This window comes from Lipotes vexillifer, unplaced genomic scaffold (genome assembly GCF_000442215.2).
Source record: "Lipotes vexillifer unplaced genomic scaffold, Lipotes_vexillifer_v1.1 scaffold639, whole genome shotgun sequence".
NCBI classification, from domain to species: domain Eukaryota; kingdom Metazoa; phylum Chordata; class Mammalia; order Artiodactyla; family Lipotidae; genus Lipotes; species Lipotes vexillifer.
This window is the reverse complement of record NW_006786377.1, coordinates 4260581-4276734: the sequence shown is the minus strand read 5'-3', so window position 1 is coordinate 4276734 and position 16154 is coordinate 4260581. Positions and strand designations below refer to the sequence as shown.

General features: G+C 41.2%; 1 protein-coding gene and 1 pseudogene across 2 annotated transcripts in view; both read left to right on the top strand.

Moving 5' to 3' along the window:
• The window catches only part of LOC103075081 (serine/threonine-protein kinase 3-like), a 9877-nt pseudogene extending 8683 nt beyond the window's left edge, over window positions 1-1194 (top strand).
• UST (uronyl 2-sulfotransferase) overlaps window positions 1-16154 on the top strand; it is a 286999-nt gene that overhangs the window by 202685 nt on the left and 68160 nt on the right. The window lies entirely within an intron of this gene.

Below are 16154 nucleotides of genomic sequence, written 5' to 3'. Positions count from 1 at the left end.
TCCTGCTGTCAGGTGTAACATATGAATCCAATATCTTCTTTTCCCCAGATCGTTAACAAATTATCTCAACAACCTTTACAGAATAATTTATTTTTTCACACTAAAGTGTCACCTTTACCATATAATAAATTCTTATTTTTGGAGGGATCAATTTTTTGACTTTTTATGTTATTCCATTGATCTGTGTCTTTAGGTATAGTAGAACCCTATTACATATGTGTGTGTGTGTGTGTGTGCGCGCTCTTGTGTGTAAACTAATATATAATCACATAATATACATTTTATTATATAATAGACAATAATATCATCAATACAATTAACGTACTATACAATAACTATCATATACTAAATATTTTATTATCTGGTAGGCTCTAATCTCTTCTCACTAATCTTTTCCCCTACCTGTTCTAGCTCTTTCGTCTTTGTTGATTTTTCTATAGAAACTTTAAAATCAGCTTGTTCAGCTCTCCCTCTCCCCACATACATCCCCAGAAAACATTAAGTTTTAGATGGATTTGAGAAGCGCCGTGGGAGACCTTGAGTGACACCGCATCTCCCACTGTGCTCACTCTTAGCCCTGTGTGATCAGCACGTTCGCCGGATAAGTGTTATTTCTCCCTCACTTGAATTGTTCTGACTTAATATGCATCTGAGACTTTAACTTGGTCACTTCCAGCTGCTCCCCTCATTAAATTCAGATCACTAATATCATACATGAGTATATGCCTTTTACCTTTGTGTGCAAACCCCAGACGTGAAAGCCTGAGTAACTCATCATTTACTTTGAATGGTGGGTTCTGTTTCTGGCCCTTCACAGGTGGGCTCCTCCTGTCACACAATATTTCTTTCTTTCCATTAATTCCTTGGCTTTGCACCTTCATCGGGTTCTCACGTTCAGTCTTCCGTGGGCATCCTGCGAGAGTTTTGTGCAGCCAGTTTCATGCATCTTGCCTATTCTATGTTTGCCCAATCTGATCACTCTGCAATTGAGAACATTTGAATAATATACATACATCATCAATATACCACTACCCTGATTTTTTTGGGAAAGTTCTCCTTCATCCATTCAGTCCAATCTGCACTGAAACCCTTTTTATTTTGTTTAGAATGTCTCTCAGCATCGCTCACCCTCTCTCCATTGCCACTGCCATTAGCCTGTCTTTAATGTTTTTCAGCGCTGGAACAGCCTCCTAACTAATCTCCTCTGATTCAGCCGCTTTCTCGCTCTTTCACCCTGTGTAGTGCTGCTAGATTCGTTTTCCAAAGCAGCACTTCACATCCTGTCATTTAATTCCTTGCTCAAGAAGCTTGGTGCGTCCTGCCTTCTGTGATGAATTCTCAAGTCCTTTCTGCGGCTTTCAAGACTCTCAATAATCTGGACCTATCCTGCCAACCTTGACTTACTGCTTTCCCAAATAAATGCTAATTGAACCAAGCTACTCAAATTCTCTCTTGAGAACAGGCTCCTTCCCATATCCATTCTTTTCCTTATGTTGCTACCCTAAGCTGGAAAGTCTTCTTCTCGTTTCTCTCTCCATCCACATCCTATCCATCCTTCAAAATCTCATCACCATTCTCTCCTGATCCCAACCTTTGGGTCGCTGTTCCTTCGTACCTGAATACTTAACTCGATCCTCATAACACAGTCTTATGAGATTATTATTATGTTATCATGATCTTAATTTAATGATGAGCCTGTTGCTCAGGAAGGTTAAGCAACTTGCCCAGAGTTAAGTTACATCCATGAAGTGATGAAACTAGGATTCAGACTCCGGCAGTCTGGCTTCGGAGGCCATGTCCCTAACCAACATGCTGAACTGCCTCTTTTCATCCTGTGTGACTCTCAGCTTGTTTCCTTAGTCCTTTCTCAGCCTGACTGTCAAGTATTCCATCTGCTGTTGGTCACGTATCATCTTCCCTGCTTTGTATACATCCTATTTATTGCTTCCCTGGAGCCCATCATGTAGGAAGGACTTAATAGGATTTACTGCATATGCGCAGGAAACTTAGCGGCCTTACTCACCAGCATTTCTTCAGCACCTAAAAAAAGTTTTTTTAAAAATAAAATAACAGGATCTGACACATAGTAAGTGCTCAAAGATTATTTGTTGAATAAATGACTGAATGAATATTGGATTGATTCACAGTTTGATAAATATATGACCATGTCAGTGTATCCTTCTCAAGTTTTTCCATTCATATAAATGTGCACATCTGTATTTTATGTACAGGTCTCTCAGTTGCCTCTAGGCCATGACTGATGATTAGCTGGATTTTTTTTTTCTGGATAAAATGGATGCTTAGTTGTTATCAGCTAAGTTAGTTGTTGCCTCTACGGATCTAAAGGCACTTCCCAGGGCGCGACAGGTCTTGGAGTTCAGCTCTCTATTATAGCTGATGAAATTAAGTTACACCAATCTAATTAGACTAATATTTTACTATCAAATGCAAAAAGAAACACTTTTGCTAGGTTTAGCTGCCTTAGCAAATAGTACTTTTAAACGTGAGGTCTATAGCACTTGCTTATTTATAAGTAAATAAAATGTTATCAATAATCCAACAAAATTTAATTTTTAGAAGTGTTTCTTCTTCGTGAAAAAGTTCTTCTAACCTGGAGAAGGGCATTATTTGCTTCGTACCCTATTCCTGAAGACTACTTTGGTTTCTACTTTTCATCCAGTATCAATGTTAATATTTTGGCTAAAAGATGCCTCAAGTAATCCTCTCTAAATGTTATTAGTGGAAGTCAGGCTTCTGCAGAGCAAAACCTGTGTTTAATTTATTTGCAAAGCCACATTTAGCATTGCGAATCTTAAAATTCAGTCAAAATAAATGATTTTACATCAAGGGCTGAATTGACACCAAGTTTTCGAAAGGCTTTTTTTCTGAGAAATTCAAAGCTTCTCATTAAGTCTACAGTCTTCCAAAATTGTGCTGTTCTCCAAGATAGCCTTATTAGTCCCATTTTGCAAATAACAAAACTGTGGCAAGAAGCAATTAAATATCTTTACCAGGGTCTATTGGAATGGTGTCATACTGGGTAGGCCCTTGACTTATGATCACACCATCATTGGTAAATTAGAAGAGGCTACAAACAAAGAAGGAAGAAAAAAGATTAGCAAGGAGGAAGGCAAATGTAGGAACAGGATTTGTCATCAGGGCCCTTTTAACATGGGGTCCCAGGGAGTTGAGAAAAGGGAGGGGAAAAAAAAAACAGACCTTAATTAATCATAGTACTTTTCAAGGCAGAAAAGAAACATAGAGGGCTTCCCTGATGGCACAGTGGTTAAGAATCCACCTGTCAATGCAGGGGACACGGGTTCGAGCCCTGGTCCGGGAAGATCCCACATGCCATGGAGCAACTAAGCCCGTGAGCTACAACTACTGAGCCCGTGTGCTGCAACTACTGAAGCCCATGTGCCTAGAGCCCGTGCTCCGCAACGAGAAGCCACCGCAATGAGAAGCCCGCACACTGCAATAAAGACCCAACACAGCCATAAATAAATAAATAAATAAATAAATGTATTTAAAATAAAAGAAACAGAGAGGTTATCTCATCTCATCCACTCATTTAAGGAGTTAGGACTGAAGCATGAAGGTTGGAAATACCACATGAAGCTGCCCTCACTGTGATGGTGTTGACTGTAAAGGCTAAGCTAAATCAGATATTTATCAGAGAAAGTGAATTTAGAAATAGAATGTCATGAACAAATTTATAAAATATAGGAAAGTCTGAAAAGGGTATATGTTAAGTTCTGGAACAAAATTATAAACCCCAGAAGTGATGTCCATCTCCTAAACTTTTCCAGTCTGTTGCTCACCAGTCTACTTATTATGACAGCCTAGTTCAGTTTCATGCTTGTGCAGAAAAGGAGGACACAGTCATCTCAAGATGACCAAATCACCATGGTGGACCCCCTGTCACCACCCCGCCACACACACACACACACACACACACACACCTACACATGCTCACTCACACCCTCTCAGTGACTGAAATTGACAGCTTTTTTTTTTGTTTTTTAATGTTAAACTCTTCTTCCTGGGTTCTTTTCTTTAATTATAAATAAAACTGGTAGGTCTGGCATTTTGTTACCAGCATCTTTTAATGAACCTACCCATCCACAAGGTTATGTACATCTCGTGCATAAATATTCTGATATGGTTAATTCATTCTCTCTTTCTTTCAACAAGTATTCAGCACCTACTCTGTAGCTGCGTCCAGAGCCTGTGCTCCGCAATGGGAGAAAACTTTTTAAATAAAAAGTAAGAGAGAGGCCCTTTTCTTGGCACTTGGGACCATCAGGGAATAGGACACAAATTGCTATTGCTGTGGAGCTCACGTTCGATTTTTTTTTTTTTTTTTTGCGGTACGGGAGCCTTTCACTGTTGTGGCCTCTCCCGCTGGGGAGCACAGGCCCCGGACGCACAGGCTCAGCGGCCATGGCTCACGGGCCCAGCCGCTTCACAGCATGTGGGATCTTCCCGGCCCGGGGCACGAACCCATGTCCCCTGCATCGGCAAGCGGACTCTCAACCACTGCGCCACCAGGCAAGCCCCATGTTCAAGTTTTATTCCTTGCTTCAACCCTCTTCATCTTCATCGCACGTGTATGTGTTCATTTAGCAAACATGTATCATTCAGCCAAACAGGCACTGGGCGTCTGCTCTGGGCCACGTGCAGTGGTAAGGGCTGGGGAAACAAGATAGACTTTGCTCTTAGAAATACAGTCTAAGGGGAGAGGCAGGCACATAGCCCTTGAGTCCTAACACCAGGGCATTATCTACAAGCATCACTGGATGGCTGTGGAGGTCATGTCCAGGAGGCTTCCTGGAGGAGATGACACGAGTTGAGTCTTGCTGGATAAGTAGAAGGCAGCCAGGCAGAGAGAGAATAACTTGAAACAGCTTGCTGCATAGGAGGAACTAAAGACAGCAAAGGTTGCTGGGGCATAAAGGATGAGGCGGGAACAGGAACCCAAGGTTGGACAGGTAGGCAGAGCCTGCATCTTGATGTCAATTCCCTGATTAATTTCATTTATTTAAAAAACAGCCACACCCTAAACTTCCTGGTGTTCATCTGGGCTGGTGTTCTCCATTGAAAGACAGGCAGGAAGCCAGAGGAGGCCGCCTCTCTGGTCTCTAACCTGCAGGTGTAGACCTGCGAGGTGATGCACTGTCTCATGCTCCCTGCCCCCTCCCAGCCACGCCCCAGCCCTCTGCACTTCAACACTGCAACTCGACTCTTTCCATTTGCCAAATCCACTCTTCAAAGGAGACCTCTGCCTGTTTCCAAGGACGCAGCTAGTTGGTTCCTCCTCCACATGGCCCTGCTTCCGGGTAATTCATGGTAATTCACTGGCCTGTCAGACAGCAGCTCAGAGCCTGCACTCTCTCCCACCCACATTCCAACACCCCTTTACCACCAGTGAGTGAGCCAGGAGTGAGCTTTACAGCCACTTCTGCTCCTCTGGAATGGCCCTTCTAGAAATGTAGGAACCTCATCAGTCCTCCATCAGCCAGTAAAAATGGGATAATAGATGTTCAAAGGCTTTGAAAATACAAGAAACACGTAATTCACAGTGTTCTTGTTATCATTTGAAGCCTCTAGACTTCTAAAGAAGCAATTTATGGCTTAGTGGGAACTTCACGAAGGTGGGGTTCTTTGACCTCAGTAAGTGCCCCCAAATAAAAACCTTGGTTTAAAAGTTTAAAATGTTCAAAAGGATTTAGGACAGTGAGGGGAGAGAAGAACCGAGGTGGAATATTGAAGTCAGAAATTTCAGGGCCTTCCCTCTGTGAAGGAGTAGCTAAGCCACAGCAGAAATCCAACACCTGGGTCTCCATTACTTTTTACAAACTGCATTAGCATTTTACCAATACTGTAGACTGATTTGACGCAGGGCCCGGGCATTAAGGGGAAAAGAAGTAACCCATGAGACCCTTACCAAAATAATGGATAAACAAAAGTGATTGGTCTTTATCCTCATTCAAATAAACTGAAAACAACTTGGATTGCGTTAATAGAAGCATCTGTTCTCACAACAGCAAATGCAGATTATGTGTCTCCAACTCTGTCCCGTGTCTTTCCAGGTTAACAGATAACTTACTAAATTAAGGCAGCCACGTTTACTCTTCCAAAACGGGACCTGTAAAACTGAGACATCAAAGCCCAGCGAGGGCCATTGACCATTCTCATTTGAGAGGTGAAGGCTCTGTCTAATCTTCACATCTCTTCCTCAAATACAAGAGTCAGGGCTTCCCTGGTGGCGCAGTGGTTGAGAGTCCGCCCGCCGATGCAGAGGGCTAAAGGTCCGTGCCCCGGTCCGGGAGGATCCCACGTGCCGCGGAGCGGCTGGGCCCGTGAGCCGTGGCCGCTGCGCCTGCGCGTCCGGAGCCTGTTGCTCCGCAACGGGAGAGGCCGCAACAGTGAGAGGCCCGCGTACCGCAAAAAAAAAAAAAAAAAAAATTAATAAATTGCCAGTTCATATGGTAAATAACAAACTTTCCTGAGCTTTTGGGTAATCGATGAGTTTTTACTTTATTAATTCCACTCTTCTCCATTTGTAATTTAGATGGAGGAACATTTAAGTCAATGGAAATGCAACTAAAGAAACAGGGCCACTTTGTGAAGAAATTTCGCACTTAAATATAAAAAGAAATATGTGTGTAGGGTAATAAAGTTCAAAGACCATTGCTTCCTTTGTTCTTTTTAATATTTTATTTGGAATTTGGCATTAGAGTCAGGACAACCCACAGTAACCAAAATAGACTTTCATATAAAAAATACTAAAAAGGGTTATACACCAAAATATTTTTCTTTTTATCTATTATATTTTAATTCCTTATATCTTTTATTTTAAAATATTTATATTTGTGTGGCAGATTTATGGTTTCTTTTTATTTTCCTTTTTTTGCTTAACCGTATATTCTATAATAAACATGGGTTGATTTTATAATAAAAATATTGGAGGAGGAAGACTAAGCTTTGACACCAAGGAGATCTTTCTTGCTTTGGAATTTAAATAGTTAAGCAAATTAGTGCATTAAGATTGAGAAGCCAAAGAAAACATTCAGGGACAAATTAACTGGATTCTACTCCATTTACCTGTCTGACCTCGTTCACATGACACCAGGGTGTTCTCATGGATAAAATTATAATCCCAGATATACAGACTTTCAGATTCATATTTTCCGTCTTAGCGCACAGAAGCCTTACTTTGGGGATTTTGCAGAAAATTCTTGTGTTTCAGTCATTTGCCTTTTCTCTGTGAAAGCCAGTAGGGAACAGTTGTAGGCGCTGATCATCCCCAGACCCCCAGAGAACAGTGCTAGGAGGCTCTGTATTCATTGATTGAGAAGTTCTTTTAAAGCACCAACTTCTTTCTAAAACAGTTTGGATCAAATAATGAGACTGGCTGCGAACCACAATATTTATAAGAGGTGTAAATTTGAAATCTGCAGTGATGTTCTTTTAGGAGTCTGACCTAGAAGTGGAAAGAGGAGAATGGGCCAAGTTTATTCAGTAGGGCCTGAAACTGATGGTACTTTCCTCATTCACTTGAGAAATGCTGGCTGAATATCTACTCCGGGCCGGGCACCCTTCAAAGCCCTGGGACCACTCTGAACAACACAAAGTCCCACCTCTCTTGGAGCTGATACCCTAGTGAGGCGAAACAAGTAGTAAACAAACAGATAGACAAGTAATAGGTGGTAGTCAGGTGGTGATAATTGTCCATGGATAAAGTCCAGGAGAGTCTATGAACTCCAACAGAGGAAAAAAAATACGTCATTATTTTCACTAACTTAGCATTTCCTTCATTTTTGAATATAGGCAACAAACTATAGCAGAGTATTCACAGTCCCTATAATGTCACCAATAGAATTCATTTCTGTTTTATATCAATTACTCTTATTGGAGATCTCTTTAAGTAACCATTCACACTACCATAATACCTGGATTGATATGATGGTAGATATTAGACCCACTGAGAAATCTTGTTATTTAATATTTTAAGAAGCACATATATTACTTACCCCGACTTTTTAGTATTTTGATAAGTAATTCAATATATTTGGTTTTCTTTCTACTATTATATGTTTTATTTTACACATTTAAGCACATTGATCTGAGAAGTGGGTCCTTAGACTCCACCAGACTGCTGAGAGGTCAGTAGCAGAAGTGCTTTATACAATCTTCCCTTATCTCCTCACAGAGTTGAAAGGGCTGAAATTGAGCACAACTGATAGTTTTTACTGCTCCTTCAAAGGCATTCTTAAGTTTAAAAATTTTTTGAAGTGTGTGCAGGGGTGAAGAGTACCATGATATCTAGTCAAGTCTGGTCCACTGTCTTTTCTTTTTTTAATTAATTAATTAATTTTTGGCTGCGTTGGGTCTTCGTTGATGCACGTGGGCTTTAGTTGAGACGAGTGGGGGCTACCCTTTGTTGCGGTGCACAGGCTTGTCATTGTGGTGGCTTCTCTTGTTGTGGAGCACGGGCTTTAGACACACAGGCTTCAGTAGCTGTGGCATGCGGGCTCGGTAGTTGTGGCTCACCGGCTCTAGAGCGCAGGCTCAGTAGTTGCGGCGCACGGGCTTAGTTGTTCCGCGGCATGTGGGATCTTCCCAGACCAGGGCTCAAACCCGTGTCCCCTGCATTGGCAGGCAGATTCTTAACCTCTGCACCACCAGGGAAGCCCCTGGTCCACTGTCTTGATTCATGCTAATGAGCCAACCATTTATCACCACCGTTTTGCACCATCAGTGCCAATGTTGACACCATCAAAAATACAAATAACACCTTAGTATGATTATGAAAATAGTTTTGATCTTGTGGGCCCCTAAAAGGGTCTCAAGTCCCGCCAGCAATCTGTGGACCACACTTTGAGAACCACTGTGCTAGATTAAGTGTCAAGTACAGAAATTCTTTTAAGCACTTGAAACCACCAAGAGGACTCTATTTGCATAAAAATATTGTTGGTGGTTGTTGTAGTTTGCTCTCCAACTCTTTGAAATGGAATTTTTAAAATCTTGGTAAAAAATAATCTTCTGTTGACAGTTTTGGATGGGCCAGTGCTGTAATACAAGTTAGGAAATACATCTTACGGCAGAGACATACGCCTCCTGTCAATGTCCAGTACAGAGGGTCTTCACCTCCTTCATGTCATGAACTGCTTTAGCCGTCTAGTGAAGCCTACAGACCTCTCAGAATAATGTTTTTAAATGCATAAAATAAAATACTTAGGATTACAAAGAAAACAAATCATATTGAAATACAGTTATAGCCCCAGTACCCCTTTGCGAAGGTTGGGGAGTGTCTGTACTCTGTACTCCAAGTTAATAACCACCTGCTTCCCTCAGTCTTTACTGGCAAGGAGAAACAGCTAGGGATGACATTTGTTTTTTAATGCATTTGTTTCCATGTCAGTTGACATCTTAAATCCCCAAATTCTGACTATCAATCAGTGAGATAGATTTAGACCTAACAAGTCCAGAGCAAGAACGTAGAATAAGGAGAATGATTTTCCCCGCCACCTTCTATAGGACTGAGCGGCACATGCCTCCTGCTAAATCCTGACTCTTTCTAAAGGAGAACGGTTGTGGGCTGCAGACAGGAAGATCTTGGGCACTGTCTCCCTAATACTCTAGGACTACCGAGAATTCTCTAATGGGACTTTCTAAAATTTTGGTTAGGGCTTCCCTGGTGGCGCAGTGGTTGAGAGTCCGCCTGCCGATGCAGGGGACACGGCTTCCTGCCCCGGTCCGGGAGGATCCCACGTGCCGCGGAGCAGCTGGGCCCGTGAGCCGTGGCCGCGGAGCCTGCGCGTCCGGAGCCTGTGCTCTGCAACGGGAGAGGCCACAGCAGTGAGAGGCCCGCGTACCCAAAAAAAAAAAAAAAAAAAAAAAATTTTGGTTACTCTTTTTGAAAACCGGTAATTGTTTCATATCAATAACTCCCTTCCTTTTCTCTGCTTCTTAAATCAAAGCAGCATCCTTAGGCTTATTGTACTTTGAGAAACTATCTAGCCCTTAGTGCTAAAAGAAGGAAAGAATTTACAGTCTGGTTTTACCGAAAAAGTGAAACCAATCATAACCCCCCTGGGGAAATTTTCCACTCTTCTGGTGAAAGGTTTGTGGATTATTGAAAACAACTCATTTATCCACTTTCATAGAAGAGAATGTTGGTGCTGATGATTGAAAACAGCTGATCATCCAAAAATCAACTGTATTTAGTCTTGGAATTAATAACGGTATTCTAGCATTGTGACCTCCTCTGATTGTGTTTTTCTTGGGCTAATATTGAAATGAATTCTTATTCTTTGACTTAAGGGTGGAGAGGTAAGTTGGTGATTTGAAAATATCCCACGAGTAGGAAGCCAGCCTGCGATTTTAAATTTGCCACAAATAATCCACCAGGTGGCTATTCACCACTTCGTCAGTCAAGGGTTTCACTGTGGTCCTAGTAAGTCTTTTCACGAAGGGAATCATGCTCCCTATAAACCACAGCTCTCCTTCCGGACCCCACTACTAAGCTCTTTTAGTTTTCACCCTGCTTTCCTCGTATTTCTCACTGCATAGCTTTCCTTCTAGGGGTGAGTTGAACTGTCAAGCCCTTGTATTTCCACGGCTGCTTTATCCAATGTTGCTGAATCCTTGATAGCCCTTAATCAATGCACTCAAAAACAAAACCGCCTATTCACTCCTATAGTTCTCTCACCCAGTCAATTCTTAGTCACTCATGATTACACCATCCTAAGAAACTGAAATTCCCAGTTCATCTAAAATAATCATTCTGGCTATTTAGTTTCAATTTCTCTTTATTAAACCTGTTGTGGATTCTGTATGACCTTCTGAGTTGGGACTACAGGGCCACAGAAAGGAGAGGCTGTGAGCCTTCAAAAATCTACAGACATGTTGTTTATGCCCTGGATAACCAGAAGTTGAAAGTGTGACTTTTGTGGTTAGCTTTGGCCTCTCAGGCCAAAACTATTAGACTATTGGATGTGAAAGAAAGAAAAGGGAATTCTAAACCTCTTCAGCTGGGAAGGCAAAATCAAAATTCTGTGAGGTTAAGACAGTTTCTGTGGCTTTTAGAAACTTGTGTGGCCCAAAGGAGTCATAAATAATTTTTATGGTGTAAAAACCCTGAAGAACGTACTTGGTTTCCCAGGAATTCCTGCCATTCTTACACTCACAAAGTCTCATGTCGGTGGAGAAGCTCTGTTGGAGCCTGATTTGCCTGCCTAGTACTAACTCCAGGAAATACTGAACTGTGTGGGGACTTAGCCTACTCCTGAGGCTTCTTTTAACAGGTGAAATGAACAGATATGAGGTGAGTGATGCATTTCTTTCCAGTTCATAATTTAACTTTGAAGTAAAATCTGCAGTGGTCCTTCTGATCTCTGGCCTAAGTTTTACCAGCATCTTTTCTTTCTGGTGTTACATGGAAAGCAGTCAAGTTAAAATGTATTTCCATGGTTTTATTAAGATCTAGAGTGGGAAAACTGTAGGCCCATAAGAGCCACTGGCAGTCCACTCAAATGATATCATACTACCACCCCACAGAAAGCCCACAGAGTGGTGACCTATTTTTCTATGTGACTAGGTAGGAGAGAGGGCGGTGGATCTCTCCATAAACCTCTCCTCCTGCTTATTTTAAGGGCTTGATCAGCATCTCAACATTAGTCGTGCTAGAAGGACAGAGAGTCCTATTGACTCTATGCTTCCAAATAGAATCAGCATAGCCCCCTTTTGCAAAGATTGCTGCCATCTATGTGCTGAGCCGAATGCACAGGGCAGAATTGCCCACAGGGGGCTGGTTAACCAAGATAGCACTTTCAGAGCTCACGGCAGAGCTGCTGGTGGCAGAGGTCCAGCCACATGGCTTTTCTGGGCCTTGGAGACTAGAATCACAAAGCCCCAAAGTCATTATTCCTCTAAGTGGCGCCCAAATCTGGAATGTACTTTTTCTAGCAGGGAGTGGGTTAGAGGTCATTTAATGACATTTCAGTCCTCCAGATGTCTACTAAAAAAAAAACTCCATAATGATATATCTTCATCCACAGTATCATTTAAGTATTTTTTGATTAAAATGCACCAGTACTTTCATTCTGGATTTCACCCTGCTGCTGAATTTTTTATGATGTTGTTTATTGAAAAACAGCACTGTCTTCTGAAAGCTTTTACCAGATCCCCATGGTGATTTGCTAGGCGTAGCACAATTCAAATTAAAATGTCATCATCTTCAAAGGCTATTTTTATGAGCTATAAAAGAGCACCTGCCTGGCCCTGGGTGGGTACCATCATACAGAGGGGAGACAGGAAGCTTTTCTTCCGGAAGTTTAGAGTCTATATAATACTAATAAAGAAAACGTAGAGTGAAGATGATGCCACTTTTGTGTTCGTGGTGTATACTTCACATATTGGAACTTTCGGCGACACACTTGAAGCAATTAAAAGATTCAAAGCAACACCATTATAATAAAGTCACTGCTACAATATATTAATATCTTGCAGGGTCTGTAAGAAGAAACCTCAGGAATCATACTGTTTGTGGCCTGGCTTAAACTGTGCTTTGGCCTCTGACATCCTCATGAAGCAGAAATGATCACATTTCAATAAACACGTGACCTTGCTTTGGCATGGACTTGACATTTTACCAAGCGTCTTTCCTCTGACTCAGCAAGGTGCACTCCCCATATCCATCACACACATTTCTGCACTCCATATTCTTTCCAATAGAACTCCCTGAAGGAAAAAAAAGCATGAACAGCCCATACAGGACCCCCAAGCGAGATGGTATAGAGATTTCACTCTCCCTTGGCCCCAAACATGTAGCAATGATAGATAGAATATTTAAAAAGGAAATCCAAAGAGTGTCCCCATGCCTGGAACAATGCCAGAGTGATGAGCAGTGGTGAAATCACAGGCCAGCTGAGCTCTGGTCCAGAATGGGGCAGCGGCAGCCAGTCATTGGGCTCCCTGTCAAGATGGGGGCCAGCACCAGGCTCAGTGCTTTCAGGGCCTCAGGTGGGGAGCCACACTTCCCTCACAGTCAAGCAAAGAAAGCCAAACAAAACGACTGCTGACCCGTCACTGGGACTGTGGCTTTTAAAGGGCAGACCTAGAGAGGTGGTAGAACAAAGCCACAGCCTATGAACAGAATAAACAAAGTTAAATTTACACTCAAATATTTTAGAGTAAAACTGCAGGATATCAAGGAAAAGGAAGAAAAACAGATGACCAGTGAGGGAAGCATAATTAGGCTGATAGCAGATTTCCCATCAGCAACAGTAGATACCAGATGACAGCAGAGTAATATCTTCAGAGTGCTGAGGGAAAATAACTATCAACCTAGGATTTTATATCCAGCTACACAATCACTCTGTAGACTTTTTCAGACATAGAAAGAGTTAACCACTTAGCGACTTCACTAAAAGGATCATTAAAAGATGGATTATGAGAAGAAGTAAGGAAGGTGCAGGACACAAGATGCAACAGTGAATATAGCCGTTGATTAACACATGTTGGTAGAATGAGTTAAATACTGAGTGTGAAGAGTTTGTTGTGTTAAAAAAGGATTAGATGTAGACAACATTGATAAGATGGGATGGGCAGTGTTTAATGGATAATTAAAAGTGCTAAGATATTTCCAGATTCAGGAGAAATATAGAAAAACCAAATTACTTCAGACTTTACTAGAAAAAAATTAATGAAGTTTGAATGTTAAGCATTTTTAAATGACTCTTCCATCAACTCACCTTTCTGACCATTTATGAATGATTTCTTAAAATTCTGCACCTCTCCTCAGTACTTCTCAAGTAATGAGAGTATTTTAAGCTGCATTGTTATCGTTTGTATTTTTTAAGCTGTCAGAACCACATATCTGGGGGAAAAAATTCTTAGAACGTTAAAAAATGTAAGGGTAATTGTGAAAGTAGTAGAAAGAAAATCTTTAGATTCTAAAGCAGAAGAAGAAAGGCAGGTGGTATTATTAAAAACTTTAAAAACCAACAGAAAAACAAAAAAAAGAAGCAGAGGAAAAGAATAGCAAACAAGACACAAAGAAAGATGCAAAAATAAACCCAAATATATCAATAATCATAATAAGGTAAATGATTACATTCATCTATTAAACAGGGCGAGGGAGTCATCTGTTGAAAATAGAGACTGGAAGTAAAGGGATGAGAAAAGGTCACCATTTAAATGCTAAAAAAAAGTTTATAAGACAAATTTTAATATAAGGTAAGAGCATTAATAAAAAGGGACACCACGTACAAATAAAGGGAACCACTACCAAGAATATATTCTATATAAGTGTTAGTAAAGTTACATTTTTTAAACTACAAGTAAAGGGAGACAGGCACAATTATTTGTCAGCTACTTGAGGCCAGGGTGCTTACCATGATGCCTTATGTACAGTAGATGCCTTAATTCATAAAATAATTAAAGAACCTTGGCATTGGTTTGTTGAAGATTTCAGCTTGATTTATTTAAACACAGCAAGCAACCGATTTCGAGCTACCCCAAATTAAGAATCTCTGAAATCAGATTGCATTTGACCATATTGTGGCACCATAGACGTAAACTTTATGAGAAAATTCTAGTTGAAAGTTTAAAAGTAGAATCCCAGGTGAAGTTTATCATGTGTTTCATTTCTAATCAAGAGCACTAAAGGATTGATAGCCCTCCTCTACCTCTTTTTCCTGCCTTCCTTCAGCTAGTCACTGAATTCAGTTCTCATAATTTATGATTCTATAAAATTTATGCCTGAAATTTTTTGTCAAGATGGACTTTCATAAAGTGTCCCACTTGTATAAAATTTAGGGTATCCAGTGGTTTCTTAAGTAACTCCCACTGGGGCTAACCTCCACTTAAAGATATCCTTTGTGCAGATATTCCAGACATTATATGTAGAAGGAAGGGAAATGATCGTTAGCCAAAAAAAACTGTAATTATGAAAAGGAGTGACTGATAATGTATTCCACTTTTACTTTTGAAAATGTTTGTACAAAACTGGGTTGAGCCCGGTGGTTTTACACTAGAATCTGTAGACATTTATTTGCCTAATAAAATAACTGCACAATCTGGCAGAATTCTGCATACTTGGCAGCCCTTCCTGCCCAGGAGCCTGGAACAGCATTGGCCCAGCAGGTGTGGCTTTCAAAACGTTCAGAGAGTTGAATTCGGGAAGTCTGCCCAGCACCCCACCTGTGTACAGTATGCCTTCCTGAAGGCCACGTTCGTGCCCAGCTTGTCATAGGTTCAAAGGGCCTCTATTCATTCACAATTGATAATGAAAACTAAAATAATCAAGGGATTGACACTATACACCAAAATTATAATAAATTAAATTTCTCTTCAATAAAAGATGCCATGCATTTTTAAAGATATTTTTGACGTTTAGAATATAGATACTCTATAGTGTTTAACACTATTGTACACATAAGAAACCTACTCCTCCCCTTGCTAGCATGGGCTTGATATCCCCCTTTCCCTAAAGGGTGAAATGGGGGGAAGAATAGGACTCTCAGCAGCCTGGACCCTAGGAAGGAGAGGAAGAGGAAAAATGTTTTCTCATATTTGGGGTTTTTTCCACAAGGTGCTCTTTAATCATAGGACCCAAACAGTCATGACCCAGCTAGTAAGATCTGACTTCCTGGGCCCTACAATCAGAATCACCTGCTTATATAGGGCAAAGGGAGGGGCGGTGTGTTGGGGGTCATGCTAGCTGTTCCAATACCCTGAGCCTCTGCGTGCTGGCCTGAAGCAATGATTTTCAGATTTAGAGCCTTGTTATCAGCTGAAATCTTATACGAACCCAATACATAAACCCAGGCAAAGCATAGCTCTTCCGGTTTTGGTAGGGCTGGGGGGTGCTGGAGCCCTGCCCATCTGGCACAGCCCTCGCCTCACCATGGACCGTAAGTGTAGCTCAACTTTTCCTTTTACTGGAACTCCTTAAATCCCTCCTTTCTGGGCCCAGGATTAGCCATAGGATTGGAGGGGGCTTGATGCCGAAAGATAGTGGAATGAATGAGAAATATACTAGAGACTTCACTTATTTTGTCTTACTAAAAGAACAAAGTCCCAGGACCACTCTCAGTTTGGTAAGAGGTGAGAGGATTTTTTTAAATGGGGACTGTGGATGCTTA